General features: G+C 43.4%; 1 protein-coding gene and 1 pseudogene across 1 annotated transcript in view; one reads left to right on the forward strand and one right to left on the reverse strand.

Annotated features, from left to right (window-relative positions):
• Positions 1-13,508, reverse strand: part of LOC148104118 (macrophage mannose receptor 1-like) — a 126,430-nt gene that overhangs the window by 13,185 nt on the left and 99,737 nt on the right. The gene's annotated exons all lie outside the window — the stretch shown is intronic.
• On the forward strand, positions 5,468-7,284 carry LOC148104119 (uncharacterized; annotated as a pseudogene).

A 13,508-nucleotide genomic window follows, 5' to 3' on the forward strand; every position in this document is an offset into this window, starting at 1 on the left:
TGTGAGTTTGTAGATGGATATGTTGGACAAACGCATCAACATTGTCTTTGTCTGTGGACATCACTTTCTATTTTAAACTTATTTTGCTTCATTTGTTAAAGAGGGATGGCGGCTTCACTAGAAGTTAATCTCCAGCAGTATTTACAAGATTGCATTTCTTCTCTTATTCATATTGCAGTGAATGTAATGAAGATAAAATCCGAGTTGAAGATCAGCATTGTACTCTCACTGTTAATGCTTGATTTTTAAATCCAATGTATATCAAAGAAAAGCAAGTAATTTATTTTTATAGAGGAAAACATTATACTTTACACACTTTGCATTCTAAAACTTCCATTCAATAAAAAAATTTAAACACATTTGTCTTTTTAATAAACATTGGCCATATTTGATGCTCATATTTTATCTGAACTTAACAGAGAAAAGAACAAAGAAGTATAAAACAATTATTATTTTTTTAATTTTGGGCACAGCCCTCGTCAAACAGTCTATTCCCACACAAAAAATAAAGGAAACTTTTTTTTTAGTGATATCTGTCGAATAAAAGCACGGTCACCACCCTATCAATCTACACAAATCCCTTACTTTACTCTGACACAGTTTTCAACTGGTCACTGGATATTTTTTAAGAAACTGTTTCTCTTACTTCCCCTTGGAAAGAGATAAAAGGTAAAGATCAGCCAGATTGAATGCTGAGCTGGTCAAAAATCAAAACCTCAACTCAGGTAATGCATTTGAGAAACATAACTGACTGTAAAATTCCCATGCATAGGTCACTTTGGGTAAAATTATCATGTTAAACATGGCTCTAGGTTAGAGACTTAGAGGATGTGTAGGTGTGCAGAGGTATGTCTAAGATGACACCTCAGTGTAAGAGCAATAACTTCCTTTATGACTTTCTCTAAGCAGTGAAGAGTTGTAAATGTCATGGTCCTTGGTCGTTGACCCAGCATTTTGTGTTTGGACTTTGAAACGCATGTTTTTTTTAACATTCTGAGATCTGCGTCATTAGTTCCAGTTTTATTCATGGTTTGAGTTTTTATTGTCTTCATATTTTTTAGTTATCTGGTTTTTCATAGTTGTAATGTCTTAGTATTTCGTTTTCTTTTAATTTTTTTTTAAATCTCTGCTTGTAAATCCACTTAGTTACTTCCCGTTTTATTTGATCCTGTCTTTCATCTTGTGTGTGCTGTGCTTAGTTTTGCTTCTATTGTCTTGTCTAGCATGATTAGTTTCAGCTGTGTATGTTTCCCCATGTTTCCCTCCCTCGTTATTTCCGTATATTTAGAGCTATAGTTTTTCCTAGTTCCTTGTTGCGATGCCTGTTTACCTTCCTCTGTTTGTTTAGCTGGTCTACCTTTAGATTAATTTCACTTTGTTTTCTGTTGTTGAAAGTACCCTATAACAATCACAGCTGTCTGTTGTGTCTTTACTTTCATTTGTGTAAAAAAATTAAATAAAAATTTGTACACACTGTATTTTAAATCACCTCACAAACTCTGACTGATGACAGCGATAATGAACATTTCTGTTGGTGCTGCTGTTTCTGCAGCTGTTAGCCACCAACCAGCTGTTGTTGTTGTTTAGTGGGCTCTTGTCTTGTTTTTCAGGCAGTACCTGCAAACGTGTGTAGATTGATGACAAGTCAAAGGACAAATAAAAGAGGCCATGCACATGTTTTATAACCTACTTTACAGCCCTGCTGTTGTGCTGTAATAGATACAGTTTAACGAGGTAGGATGTTGGTTGCGTTATGTGTAATATCCATGAGTGTTGGCATTGCAGTTATTCTCAACTCAGGGTGGAGGTAGGGTGTGTTTGACAGCCTGTGACCACTGTGCATGAAAGGGTTAAGGTCCATTTATTTTTGTATATTTTAATACGTAGTTTTTATATAATGGATTGGATTTATATAGCACTTTTTAAGGCATCCAAAGCGCTTTACAATGCCACTATTCATTCACTCTCGCATTCACACACTGGTGGAGGCAAGCTACATTTGTAGCCACAGCTGCCCTGGGGCAGACTGACAGAAGCGAGGCTGCCATATTGCGCCATCGGCCCCTCTGGCCAACACCAGTAGGCGGTAGGTGAAGTGTCTTGCCCAAGGACACAACGACCAGGACAGAGAGCCCGGGGATCGAACCGGCGACCTTCCGGTTACAGATACGCTTCCCAACCCCCCTATATGTTTATATTTTTATATATTTATTTGAGTATTTATTCTAGTTAGTTATACTGTTGTATCTGTTGTTTGGAAGCATATTGCAGTACTGAGACCTAAGAAACCATGTTTCCTTTATTCCATGTCAAACAACTGAATGACAATAAAGTTGAGCCTTAGTCTGATCTCTGTCTCTCTTCCACACTGTGCCTTTTTTTCCTGTCTTTCTCCCATCCCCGCTTACCAATTGCAGTAGATAGCTGCTTCTCCCTTAGCTTGATTGTGCTGGAAGTTTCTTCCTGTTAAAAGAGAGTTTCATTCCCACGTTCACCAAGTGCTTGGTGACAGTGCTGTAGGCTTTAAGAGCTTTGTGGGTATTTCACACAAATACCAGTTAAAGAATCATTCGTATGCTCTAAATGCTTAAATGCTGCCTGTGTCAGTGTAAATTTGATAAGCATGTGATGAAGATTTCAAAGATGGTTAAGGCTAATTTGAATTGTTTTAAGTTAATTGAGCATTACATACCTACTTCAGCAGCTCAGTTATTTATGCATCCCATTGTATTCTCTCATGCTTCAGCATGTGCTATTCTTATATAATCAATTTTTAAAAATAATGGATGAAAAAATCTGTTTGGTGACATCATTGTCACATTTTAAAGAAATTTAATTTATTAGTTTTAAGAGTTTTAATCATTTGTGTTTTCTTAAATTAGTTTTCCACTGTATAAATGGCTGACCCCAGAGTGTCTTGATAGATCCATCCAAAGACAAGATAGTAATCGTATTACTAGGAGCATGTTGAATGGCAACTGCAAGATATTGTATTGAAGATCTAAATTTGGACAATCAGAATTTTCCATGCAGGCTTCCCAAATTAAGATAAATCAGTGATTTTTGTTAATTCATTATGTAATGGAAGGTAAAGGTGAATTCCATTTCATTAAAAGGCATAGGGATGTTGCTCATGGTAAATGTTCTTCCAATCCTGGTGTCATTATGTTCATTCGAATCAGCTGTTTCCACATATGTTTGTACTTCCCCTGATCACCTCCTGTGTGTATTTAATCTCTGAGTGCCTTTAATTCCTTGTCTGGTCGTCCTGCTATACTGCTGTGCTCATGCCATGGTTTCTAGGATTTTAATGTACAAGCCTTCTCCTATTTCAGGTTTTTCATATCAGGTGCCCATGTTCACATTAGTGTGTTTGGGTTTTTTTCTTGGGTTTTTTTCTTATGTTTAGCCTTAGTTCATCCAGTTTAGGTTAATGTGTAGTATCTCCTTTGCCCTTTGTTTTGTAGTGTCAAAACCAGCCTTTAATAAACGGCTCATTTTCTGGTATGTTTAAGTTTTGTTGACGGATGTCTGCACTTGGGTCCTCCTCCTCCCTCCACACAGTCAGCTTCCTTGACTGTAACAATTACAGGTTTTTGTCAATTAAAAACAGCACCAAACATAGTAAAATTTCCAGTTACAATGTTTTCGCATTGCCAAGACTTCTTTCCTGCTAACGTTTCTTTCAAAGTAAATAAGATACATATTTCTTCTGTACTTCATCACTACTTGACATATACAAGAATCCATTTAGACTCATCCTTCATCTTGAACCACCATGTGACGCGCACACTGTAGCATTATTGATACAAAGCTCACTATCACAGGCAACAGACCAAACTATAAAAGATATATGAGGTTGTAAAAGAGACAAAAGCACACGCAGTCTTTGGTGACAAACTCTACTATGGAAGATATCTACAGATACAATGACCTAGATCACTGGTTTGTGGACTTCAGCCTTAACCTGAATGTGAGCATTCCCCATACTTATTTCCTTGGAAGGTAAATGAGCCTCCCTGTGAAATGCTTTCAGTCAGCTTTGTGTCTACTTTTCAACGGCATGTTGAAAAGTCAGCATGTTGTTGAAGTTGTAGTCGTTGCAGTTGATCAGTGTAAGTGGGATTCACCATAGTTTCAATAGGAAAACTGCACCATTTATATTTTACGTAATGTCTGGATGTAGAATAACAAAAATAACCATTGGTTGTGACCACTGGATGTTTACTGGATGTTTATAAACCTGATAATACACTGATAATTTCAATTGTGATATCAACATCTGGGTTAGGTGGTTGGTCAATACAGGAAAAAACGTCTCGATTTTACATGCCAGGCTTCGACCTGATTCCTTCTGTGTTAAAATTATTTTCTAATATAGCTTTTAGGAAAGTGACTGGAAAAAATTTCAATCCAAATTCCACAAATTCTGTGTACTTGAGGGTGCTGTAACTCATAATATGGAAGTGAAATTTTGCATTGTGGAAATAAAAAAAATTAGTGTGAGGGATCAGGTATGAACTTTGTTTCAGATTAAAACTTTATATAAAGATGACAATGTTGAATTAGGGGTATACGCTAGAATTAGGGGTGCAACGATACTCGTATCAATATTGAACCGTTCGATACAGTGCTTTCGGTTCGGTACGCATATGTATCGAACAATACAAAATTTTTAATTTATTTTATCAACTTTCCTACTGACGGTGCTGTCTGTGTTGAGCGCTCAGTGGATCTGCGCTCGACAGTGCAGCCTAGGCGGAGTAGTCGAACGCAGATTCACTGAGCGCAGGGCAAGCTAGCAAGACAGAAGCTAAGCTCGTTGCAACATGGCAAATTGAACCTCCCCCACCCTCTTTCAGATCTGGCGTTTGGAACTAATTTGGTTTGTCATGATCCTGGGTCCTGTTGACCCAGCGTTTTGTGTTTTCTGTTAGTGATTTTGGTTCTGTTCCTCCTGTTTAGTGTATTCTGTTCTGCCATCTATTCCTGTGTTAAGTCCACGTTTCCTAGTCTGTGTCTTTGCGTATGTGTGTTTCCTGTTTTATTGTGAAGGTCTGCGTCTCATGTGAGTGTTTTCAGTTTGCCTCCCTAGTCTCGTCACGTTTATCACTCCCAGCTGTGTCCCCCACCTGTGTGTAATCTCCCTGTGTTCTCTGAGTGTTTTTAAGTCGTGTCTTCTGTCTTAGTCGTGGCTGGTTCGTCTGTGTTGTTTCCCCTCGGTCTCCCTGCGTTTCTCCATCCATCTCTCTGTGTGTATATTTTCCCCGGACCTCCCTGCACCTTTGTTCTGGTTTGTTTTGTTAGTTTGCACAGTTTAGGTTCTGTTACAGCTTCACCCGTGCCATTTCTGTTGTGTTTACTTTGGTAAATAAATACTCACCTGCACCAGAGCTGCTGCTTCCGGGTCCTAAATAATCACCACACGGCCTGCCCCGGCAGACCGTGACAGTACGAACCAGCCAACATGGACCCTGCGGCACTCGATCCGTCCGAGGAGCTCCAGGATGACATCAGCTACAACGTGGAAATTCTCCTCGGGCTGTGGCTGGAGAACCCTCCATACGAGCTTCGCCGCACCGTTGAAAAGCGGCTACAACGGCTCTTTTCCGGCCTCCCATGGCTTTTGAAATCACTTCCTCCGACCATGCAGGCGTTTCTCCAGCACACTCCCCACCTTCTCTCAGCCACTCCTGCCTCGCTGCCCGGCCCGTCGGAGCCGTCGGCGGGGAGGAAACGCCGATCGCGCCGCCGGCGCGCCACCCCACAGCCGGACGTTCGGACTTCTAATTCGCCGGCTGTGGTGAGTGGGGACTCTTTTCCGTTTTTTGACTGTGTGACTGTTCATTCAGGGGCTGTGTTCTGCGCGGCAGATGATGGTATGAACAGCTTGCCGCCTGCCCAGCAGCCACTGTCAGCTCAGCCAGCCGCCCGGCAGCCACTGTCAGCTCAGCCAGCCGCCCGGCAGCCACTGTCAGCTCAGCCAGCCGCCCGGCAGCCACTGTCAGTTCGGTCTCCGGTGCCTCCAGTAGTTCACGCTCCAGCGCCTCCAGTAGTTCACGCTCCAGCGCCTCCAGTAGTTCACGCTCCAGCGCCTCCAGTAGTCCACGCTCCAGCGCCTCCAGTAGTTCACGCTCCAGCGCCTCCAGTAGTTCACGCTCCAGCGCCTCCAGTAGTTCACGCTCCAGCGCCTCCAGTAGTTCACGCTCCAGCGCCTCCAGCGCCTCCAGTAGTTCACGCTCCAGCGCCTCCGGCGTCACCCGTAGCTCGCGCTCCAGCGCCTCCGGCGTCACCCGTAGCTCGCGCTCCGGCGCCTCCGGCGTCACCCGTAGCTCCACTGTCACCGCTGCCTCCGGTGTCACCTGTAGTTCAGGCTCCGGTATTACCAATTTCACTCGTTCACTCCATGCAGGGAGAAAGTCTTATTGCCACTCAGGGTGCTTTTCGTGGTTTAGCTGCCATTGGCACAGTTAGCCGCTCCAGGGCTTCCCCAGAGGCTAGGTCTCAGTTCCCAGCTGATTCTGGACCCCTGAGGTTTGAGCAGCCACCTGAGAGCTGTGCCGTGTCAGCGTTGCCTGGGCAGAGCCAGTGCCCAGTGCATTGCCGGTCGCCTTTGTGTCAGCTAGTAGCCTCCATGACTGCTGGCTTAGTGATGGCTTCAGCTGGAGGGTCCGAGGGACCGCTCCGGCCTTTGTCTCCTGTCTCCGCTGGAGGGTCCGAGGGACCCGTCCGGCCTTTGTCTCCTGTCTACGCTGGAGGGTCCGAGGGACCCGTCCAGCCTGCTGCGTCTCCGGCTCCCACGCCGCCGACTGCAGCGCTTCCGCCTCCGGCTTCCACGCCGCCTCCGGCTTCCACGCCGCCTCCAGCTCTCACGTCGCCGCCTGCAGCGCTTCCGCCTCCGGCTCCCACGCCGCCTCCGGCTCACACGCCGCTGCCTGCAGCCTCGGCATCCACGCCAGCTGCGGCCTCATCATCCACGCCAGCTGCGGCCTCATCATCCACGCCGCCTGCGGCCTCATCATCCACGCCGCCTGCGGCCTCATCATCCACGCCGCCTGCGGCCTCTTCGCCCTCGTCTGGTCCAGCCTCCGAGTCTTCGCCCTCGTCTGGTCCAGCCTCCGAGTCTTCGCCCTCGTCTGGTCCAGCCTCCGAGTCTTCGCCCCCAGCCGCAGCCTCTTCAGCCTCTTCGCCCCCAGCCGCAGCCTCTTCAGCCTCTTCGCCCCCAGCCGCAGCCTCTTCAGCCTCTTCGCCCCCAGCCGCAGCCTCATCTGGGGCTGCAGCTAACCGGCCACTTTCCTGGCCACTGGCCGGGCCCCTTCGCCGTCTTAAGCGGCCCCCGGACCCCCTTCGTCTGAGTCGCCGCCGTTGCCTTCCGCACGGTCGGCCTCTGGACCCCCGTCACCTGGGTCGCCGCCGTTGCCGTCTGCACGGTCGGCCTCCTGAACTGCTTTCACGTCGCCGCCGTGGCCTTCCTCACGGTCGGCCTCCGGACCCCCGTCACCTGGGTCGCTGTCGTTGCCGTCTGCATGGTCGGCCCCCTGAACTCTTTTGTTTTGGACACTGTTTTCTTGGGTTCCGGTGTGTTCTTTTGTTGTTGCTTTTTGGTGCTGGCTCGTGTTTTGTTTGGTTTTTTTTTTTTTTGTCCCTCTTGTGCGCCTGTTCTGTTTTGCTCCGAGCCCTCCGTCCTGGGCCCCCGCCGCCCGCCCTGGTTGGGTTGTTTTCTGTTTTTTTTTTGGTGGTTTTGTTTCTTGTTGGGCTGTCTGGTGCCAGCCTTTGAGGGGGGGGGGGGGTACTGTCATGATCCTGGGTCCTGTTGACCCAGCGTTTTGTGTTTTCTGTTAGTGATTTTGGTTCTGTTCCTCCTGTTTAGTGTATTCTGTTCTGCCCATCTATTCCTGTGTTAAGTCCACGTTTCCTAGTCTGTGTCTTTGCGTATGTGTGTTTCCTGTTTTATTGTGAAGGTCTGCGTCTCATGTGAGTGTTTTCAGTTTGCCTCCCTAGTCTCGTCACGTTTATCACTCCCAGCTGTGTCCCCCACCTGTGTGTAATCTCCCTGTGTTCTCTGAGTGTTTTTAAGTCGTGTCTTCTGTCATAGTCGTGGCTGGTTCGTCTGTGTTGTTTCCCCTCGGTCTCCCTGCGTTTCTCCATCCATCTCTCTGTGTGTATATTTTCCCCGGACCTCCCTGCACCTTTGTTCTGGTTTGTTTTGTTAGTTTGCACAGTTTAGGTTCTGTTACAGCTTCACCCGTGCCATTTCTGTTGTGTTTACTTTGGTAAATAAATACTCACCTGCACCAGAGCTGCCGCTTCCGGGTCCTAAATAATCACCACACGGCCTGCCCCGGCAGACCGTGACATGGTTTTCATGTGATGTATGACCCTGAAGGTAAGCGCGTCATGGACTAAAGTAAAACAGTATATTGGATGTGCCAGCAATGCTCAATTACATGGGTGGGAACTAGTGTGTTAGCGCAGTTAGCTCCTTAACGTGTTGGCCGTCCAGCCCCACGCACGGGGCGATCCGCGGTAGCTCATTAACGGAGATTTGCTGTGTTGTGGCGTTAACGTCATTTCAACAAGATTTACGCTAACAGCACTAGTGGGAACACAACGAATACTGCACAGTTACACGACATCATCCTAGTGCAAAGACAAGTGGAAGCAGACAAAAACAACAAGCACGCATACAAACTTTACCCGAGTCATTTAGACAGCTGTTAGCACATGATTCTCCTCATGGGGACCTAATATGTTTAATATGCTGCTGAGAATATAGCCCAGAAGAAGCGTATAGTATAGCTTTTATTTTGGAAAGAGCCATTTCTCTGTAATAAACTCTCTTTTCCAAAGATGAGGGATTCCTCAATCAGATACAGGGCTCGCAAAATCGCTAGCCCGACGTCCTGGGGCTAGCGATTTTTCCAGTCGGGCTACCAAAATCTATCTCTGCCCTGCCCGTCGGGCTATCATAGGAAGGAAAAGTCTATGTCAATGCTTTTGCATTCTTTCGGAAATGTAGCTGGGTAATTATGTCATTGGCATCGGCCACTGTCAATATGTGACATATTGAAATTGCGTTTGAATTTGCGCTTGTTTTTTGCTTTCACTTTGCAATCGCGTGAACTGTGTATAGAGAACGACAGCACTGATTGGTGAGTGATGATAATTTGCGCACCAATTCCTTATCAATCGTTAGCTTACTATGCAAACATGACAAGTGAAATCTCCTGCAGCTTAAACATGTGAGAGGTTGATCGCAGAGAATCGCTGAGCGTTATGTGAGTGCGTGTGTAAAAGCAGCAGGATATATATTTTAGTTCTGCTGAGCCAAATAAGACAGGTCAGGGTGAAGAAGTGACAGCCAAAGAAAAGCTTACCACAAAACGGAAAAGTTATGACAAATCAGAGTATAAGGCAAAAAGAAAGTGCAGCTTTATGGTTTCATGGGCAAAAGAATTTCTGTGGCTGCAATATGACGAGCTAAATAACCAGGGCTGCACATAAGTGGTCCGCAGGTGCGCATTCGCTGTCAAAATAAAAAACGCGCACAAGATAAGAAGTTGCAACACGTGTTTGCGTACATAAGATTTTCAGGAGGAGGACAGACATTTGTTTAGAACTCTTAAAGATGTCGAAGAAGCTCCTTTAAGCAATTACTGTGATGTTCCTCCACCTCCAAAGAAATGTCAGAAGGAGTCCAAACCACAAAAGAAGCGCGTATTCTCGGAAAAGTGGTTGCAGAAGGTGAGCTGGCTTCAAACAAATGATGAACGCACAGAGAAGTGGTGCAGAAAGTGTCGTGAAAATTTAATAAATGACAAATTAAAAAGGCATGAACATTTTTTTTTGTATCGAAAAAATATCGAACCGTGACACCAAAGTATTGAACCGAATCGAACCGTGAATTTTGTGTATCGTTGCACCCCTAGCTAGAATGTTAAACAAATTCAAATCCTGAATGTGTCTATGAATAAGTGTCAACAAGCAATGAGTCAACAAGCTTAGCCTGCACTAACCTGCCTGGTCTTTTACTTCAACCCATGAGAAATGCATTGTTTTACAAGCTCTAAAATGAATGAAGACATTACATGAAAGGTTTAAATTTCACATGCTTAGTAATTCCTACTTCTTGAAAATAACCTCTCTTCTTCCTTTCCTCTCCTATCTTTTTTTTTTCTTAATCTTTCTCCATCTCTAATAACGTTGCACAGAAAACAATGAGCTGTGGCGGACCACCAGGTGGCTCCACTCACACCCAAGTTGAAGGGAAGTGCTGGGGTGGAGATTTTGGCGCTTTCTGTATGTGAAGTTCTGCTGAATCAGCTAATAAAGTTGGAGTGAGACACTGAGACATCTGTCGTTTTTACATACCTCCACAGAGCAACATTTGCACCATAATCACAGGAATGAGAAGGAGTAACTGGCCTGTGGATTTTTATGTGTGCGATATTTTTTCAATTATTTTCTTGTTGTTGAGGAATTATCTCCATGTCATCACCCAAAGCAACACTAGGTTGCAGCATGTAAAAAAAAATTCAATAGTAATAACAATTTATCTGCCCATCAGATTTAATTGCACACTAACTGAAGTGGCTAGTTTTGTGCCAAAGGGATTGACAGCATTTAAACTACTGTAAATGGCTTTGCAAACATACTTGTCATGAATGAAGTCACCAGTCAAGATATTTTAAGTGACCAAGAAGAACTGAATTGACATAATGTATCACAGGAATTAGACATAATAAAAACAGCAACATTTAATCACTATCCAATCACCATTCCTAAAATGAATGAATGGTCATGCTTGTTCAGTGAGAAATAAAAATGAGGTTAAATAAGTGTAATAATGTTCAGTAAGTGTAATAAAGTCCAGCTCCTCTGTGATTTCAAACTCACTCCAACATACAACATACAAAGACCTGGAGAGGGGCACATTCTCAGGTCATTTTAGTTTCGGAGACTAAACTGAACTTAGCATCAGAGAATAGATTTTGTGGGAAATTACTTGACTGCTCGATCCCTGGATGTGTGAACCTTTGTAGAAACTCCTTGTTGCTTTTGCAGCTTTGCTAGTAAAGGTTCAGATGTGCGTTCCGACTGAGTCCGTCAAGTTCTTGTATTTCTCTGCGTCTTTACTCTCGTACAGGTGATTCAAACTGTAATCCTTAAACTCAGCAACCAACCTACCTACTACTCTTTTTATTGTGAAGCGGGCCGGTCTGGGACACTGCCACCATACTAGTGGGTTAATACATAACCTGCAGACAAAGGTCAGTATAAGATTACATAAAATGCTGCTCTTGTTTTTTCTCTTATGATAATATTCCTCTTATATCTGAAGATTTCCCAATCTTCTGACTTTTTAAATTACTGACATTACATCAGCCATATCAGTTAAAAATTCTATTTGATCCTATTTAACTTATTAGGACTTAACCTAATGTTTTTATGCAATAGATACAAGCACCTGCATAGATTATGACTAGTCTGATGGTTAGATGAAATAAAAGAGGGCATGTGCTTGAATTCTTAGTTTTATGATCTGCTTTATATCTCTAAAGTTGCAGCTGAAAGAGACAATGTTTCTCACTTGTTACTTTTACTTTGTGGACAGTAACCTCTGTATATCAGGTAAGATGGATTTGAACCTTTTTTCATGAGTTTTATTTTTTTATGGGCACAATGAGTACAAAATGCTTTTAATGATTTAAACACGTTGCTCTTTTCTCTGTTCGAGGTTGTGCCTTCTCATTATTATTCCCTTTGATCCTGAAAGTTATATGTAAGTGTTTGATACAAAGATACACTGTTCAAGTGATATATTGCTAATGAAAACTACCTTTTTGCTTCAGTCTGCAGCACTGTTAAGAAAAGATAATTGAACTCTGTGAGAGTAAAGATTAGGTAGCTGCTCTCTGGCGTTGAAGAAACAGAATTAAAATCACTCCCTTAAGTTAGACTTTCAGGTCAAATGTTGAGTATGAAGCAGGTGGTTGATGAACCAAAAATAAACAGAACTGGCACTCTACCGCATGTTATTTGTGCCACACTGTAAATAATAAAAATGATTATATAATGGTGATTATATGGTTTAACACCCAAAACTGTTGGTAGCAACAGCTACTTAAAGTAAAGTTTGTTGAATATTCGTTCTTGCGCACTTTATGAGAACAGGTAAAAACTTGTTTATCCTCACACTGTAACTGGGAAAACAGATCAGTATTACATGTGAATATTTAATGTCTTTGAGAAACTGTTGATCTAGATGTTTTCTTTTTCTTTCTCCTTCTGCATGCCCACAAAGCTTATTAAGCTAATTAAGACTACAAAGCTATGGAGAACATCACAAGTCTTATCAGTGATTGGTCCTATGGACAAGACACATCATCCAACAATACTGTGGGTGTTGTGGGAAATCCTGACTTGGGTGCAGGAATTCTTCTCGGTTACACCCTCCTTGGAGTTGCCACCTATATCTGGGCCTTCTGGTATCAACGTGATGGACTTGTTCTTCTTAAAAGAAGCTGGTGGATGCCCTACTCATGCCACCAATTCAGCTCCAGAGGTGTTCACAACATCCACGGACCTCTTATCGCTGTGATTTCCATGGATATTCTAAACGTAATCGCAGCAATAATCTTGGGAGGTCAGATGGCTGCTTCTGCCTGCAACTTGAAATATACCTGTGTCTACACCGTTCTGATATGTTTTATTTCGCGATGGTTCGGAGTGATTTTCCATCTCCTAACTGCCTATTTTTCGCTTGTTTACCTCTGCAACCCACAACAGGAAACTAAAATACGCTGTACCTTTGCAATTATTTACGTAATCATGTGTGCTCTGATCCCATTTTATACTTTCTTTATCCAGTGGGCAGCATACATGATGGCAATTTTTACTTTTGGATTGGTTCTGGGTATCGCTGCAAAATTTAGAGTGCCACCTGAATTACCTTCTGCTGCCACAGTGAAGGACCTGATTGGGATTCTTGCAATGTGCACTTTCTTAGTTGTTTTCTTACCCAGTTTTATTCTTGAATGCTTAATTTACAGCACTGACAACAGGAAGGTGACAGACGAGTACAATGCAATTTATATGAATGTTTTGTTTTTCACAAACTGTCACCTGATTATGAATGGACTTCTGTGTTGCTTAATCCTGAAGTTGTCAGCTGCTGAAGAAGAAGAACAACAGCAGTGGGAGCTACAACTACAACAGTAACAAGTGTAGCAGGAACAGCAACATCAGGATTTTGAAGGTCAATGGTTTGCTGTTTTTGCAAATGTAATTAGTAATTGGCTCGCAACTCTTAACTCATGTATCTTTGCTATTCAGGCTTTAACTATCTATGTCTGTGGACATTGTTTTCTTTCTTCTTTAAACTTATTTGACATTATTTGTTAAATAGGAGGCAAGGGCTTAAGCAAAGGTTGATTTGTATCAGTATTTTGTAGATGGCTGTACTTCCCGTCTTATTCATCTTAACATGAATGTAAAAAAGATGAAAT

This window comes from Neolamprologus brichardi, chromosome 3 (assembly GCF_056152115.1).
Source record: "Neolamprologus brichardi isolate AB-2024 chromosome 3, ASM5615211v1, whole genome shotgun sequence".
In the NCBI taxonomy this organism is placed as follows: Eukaryota; Metazoa; Chordata; class Actinopteri; order Cichliformes; family Cichlidae; genus Neolamprologus; species Neolamprologus brichardi.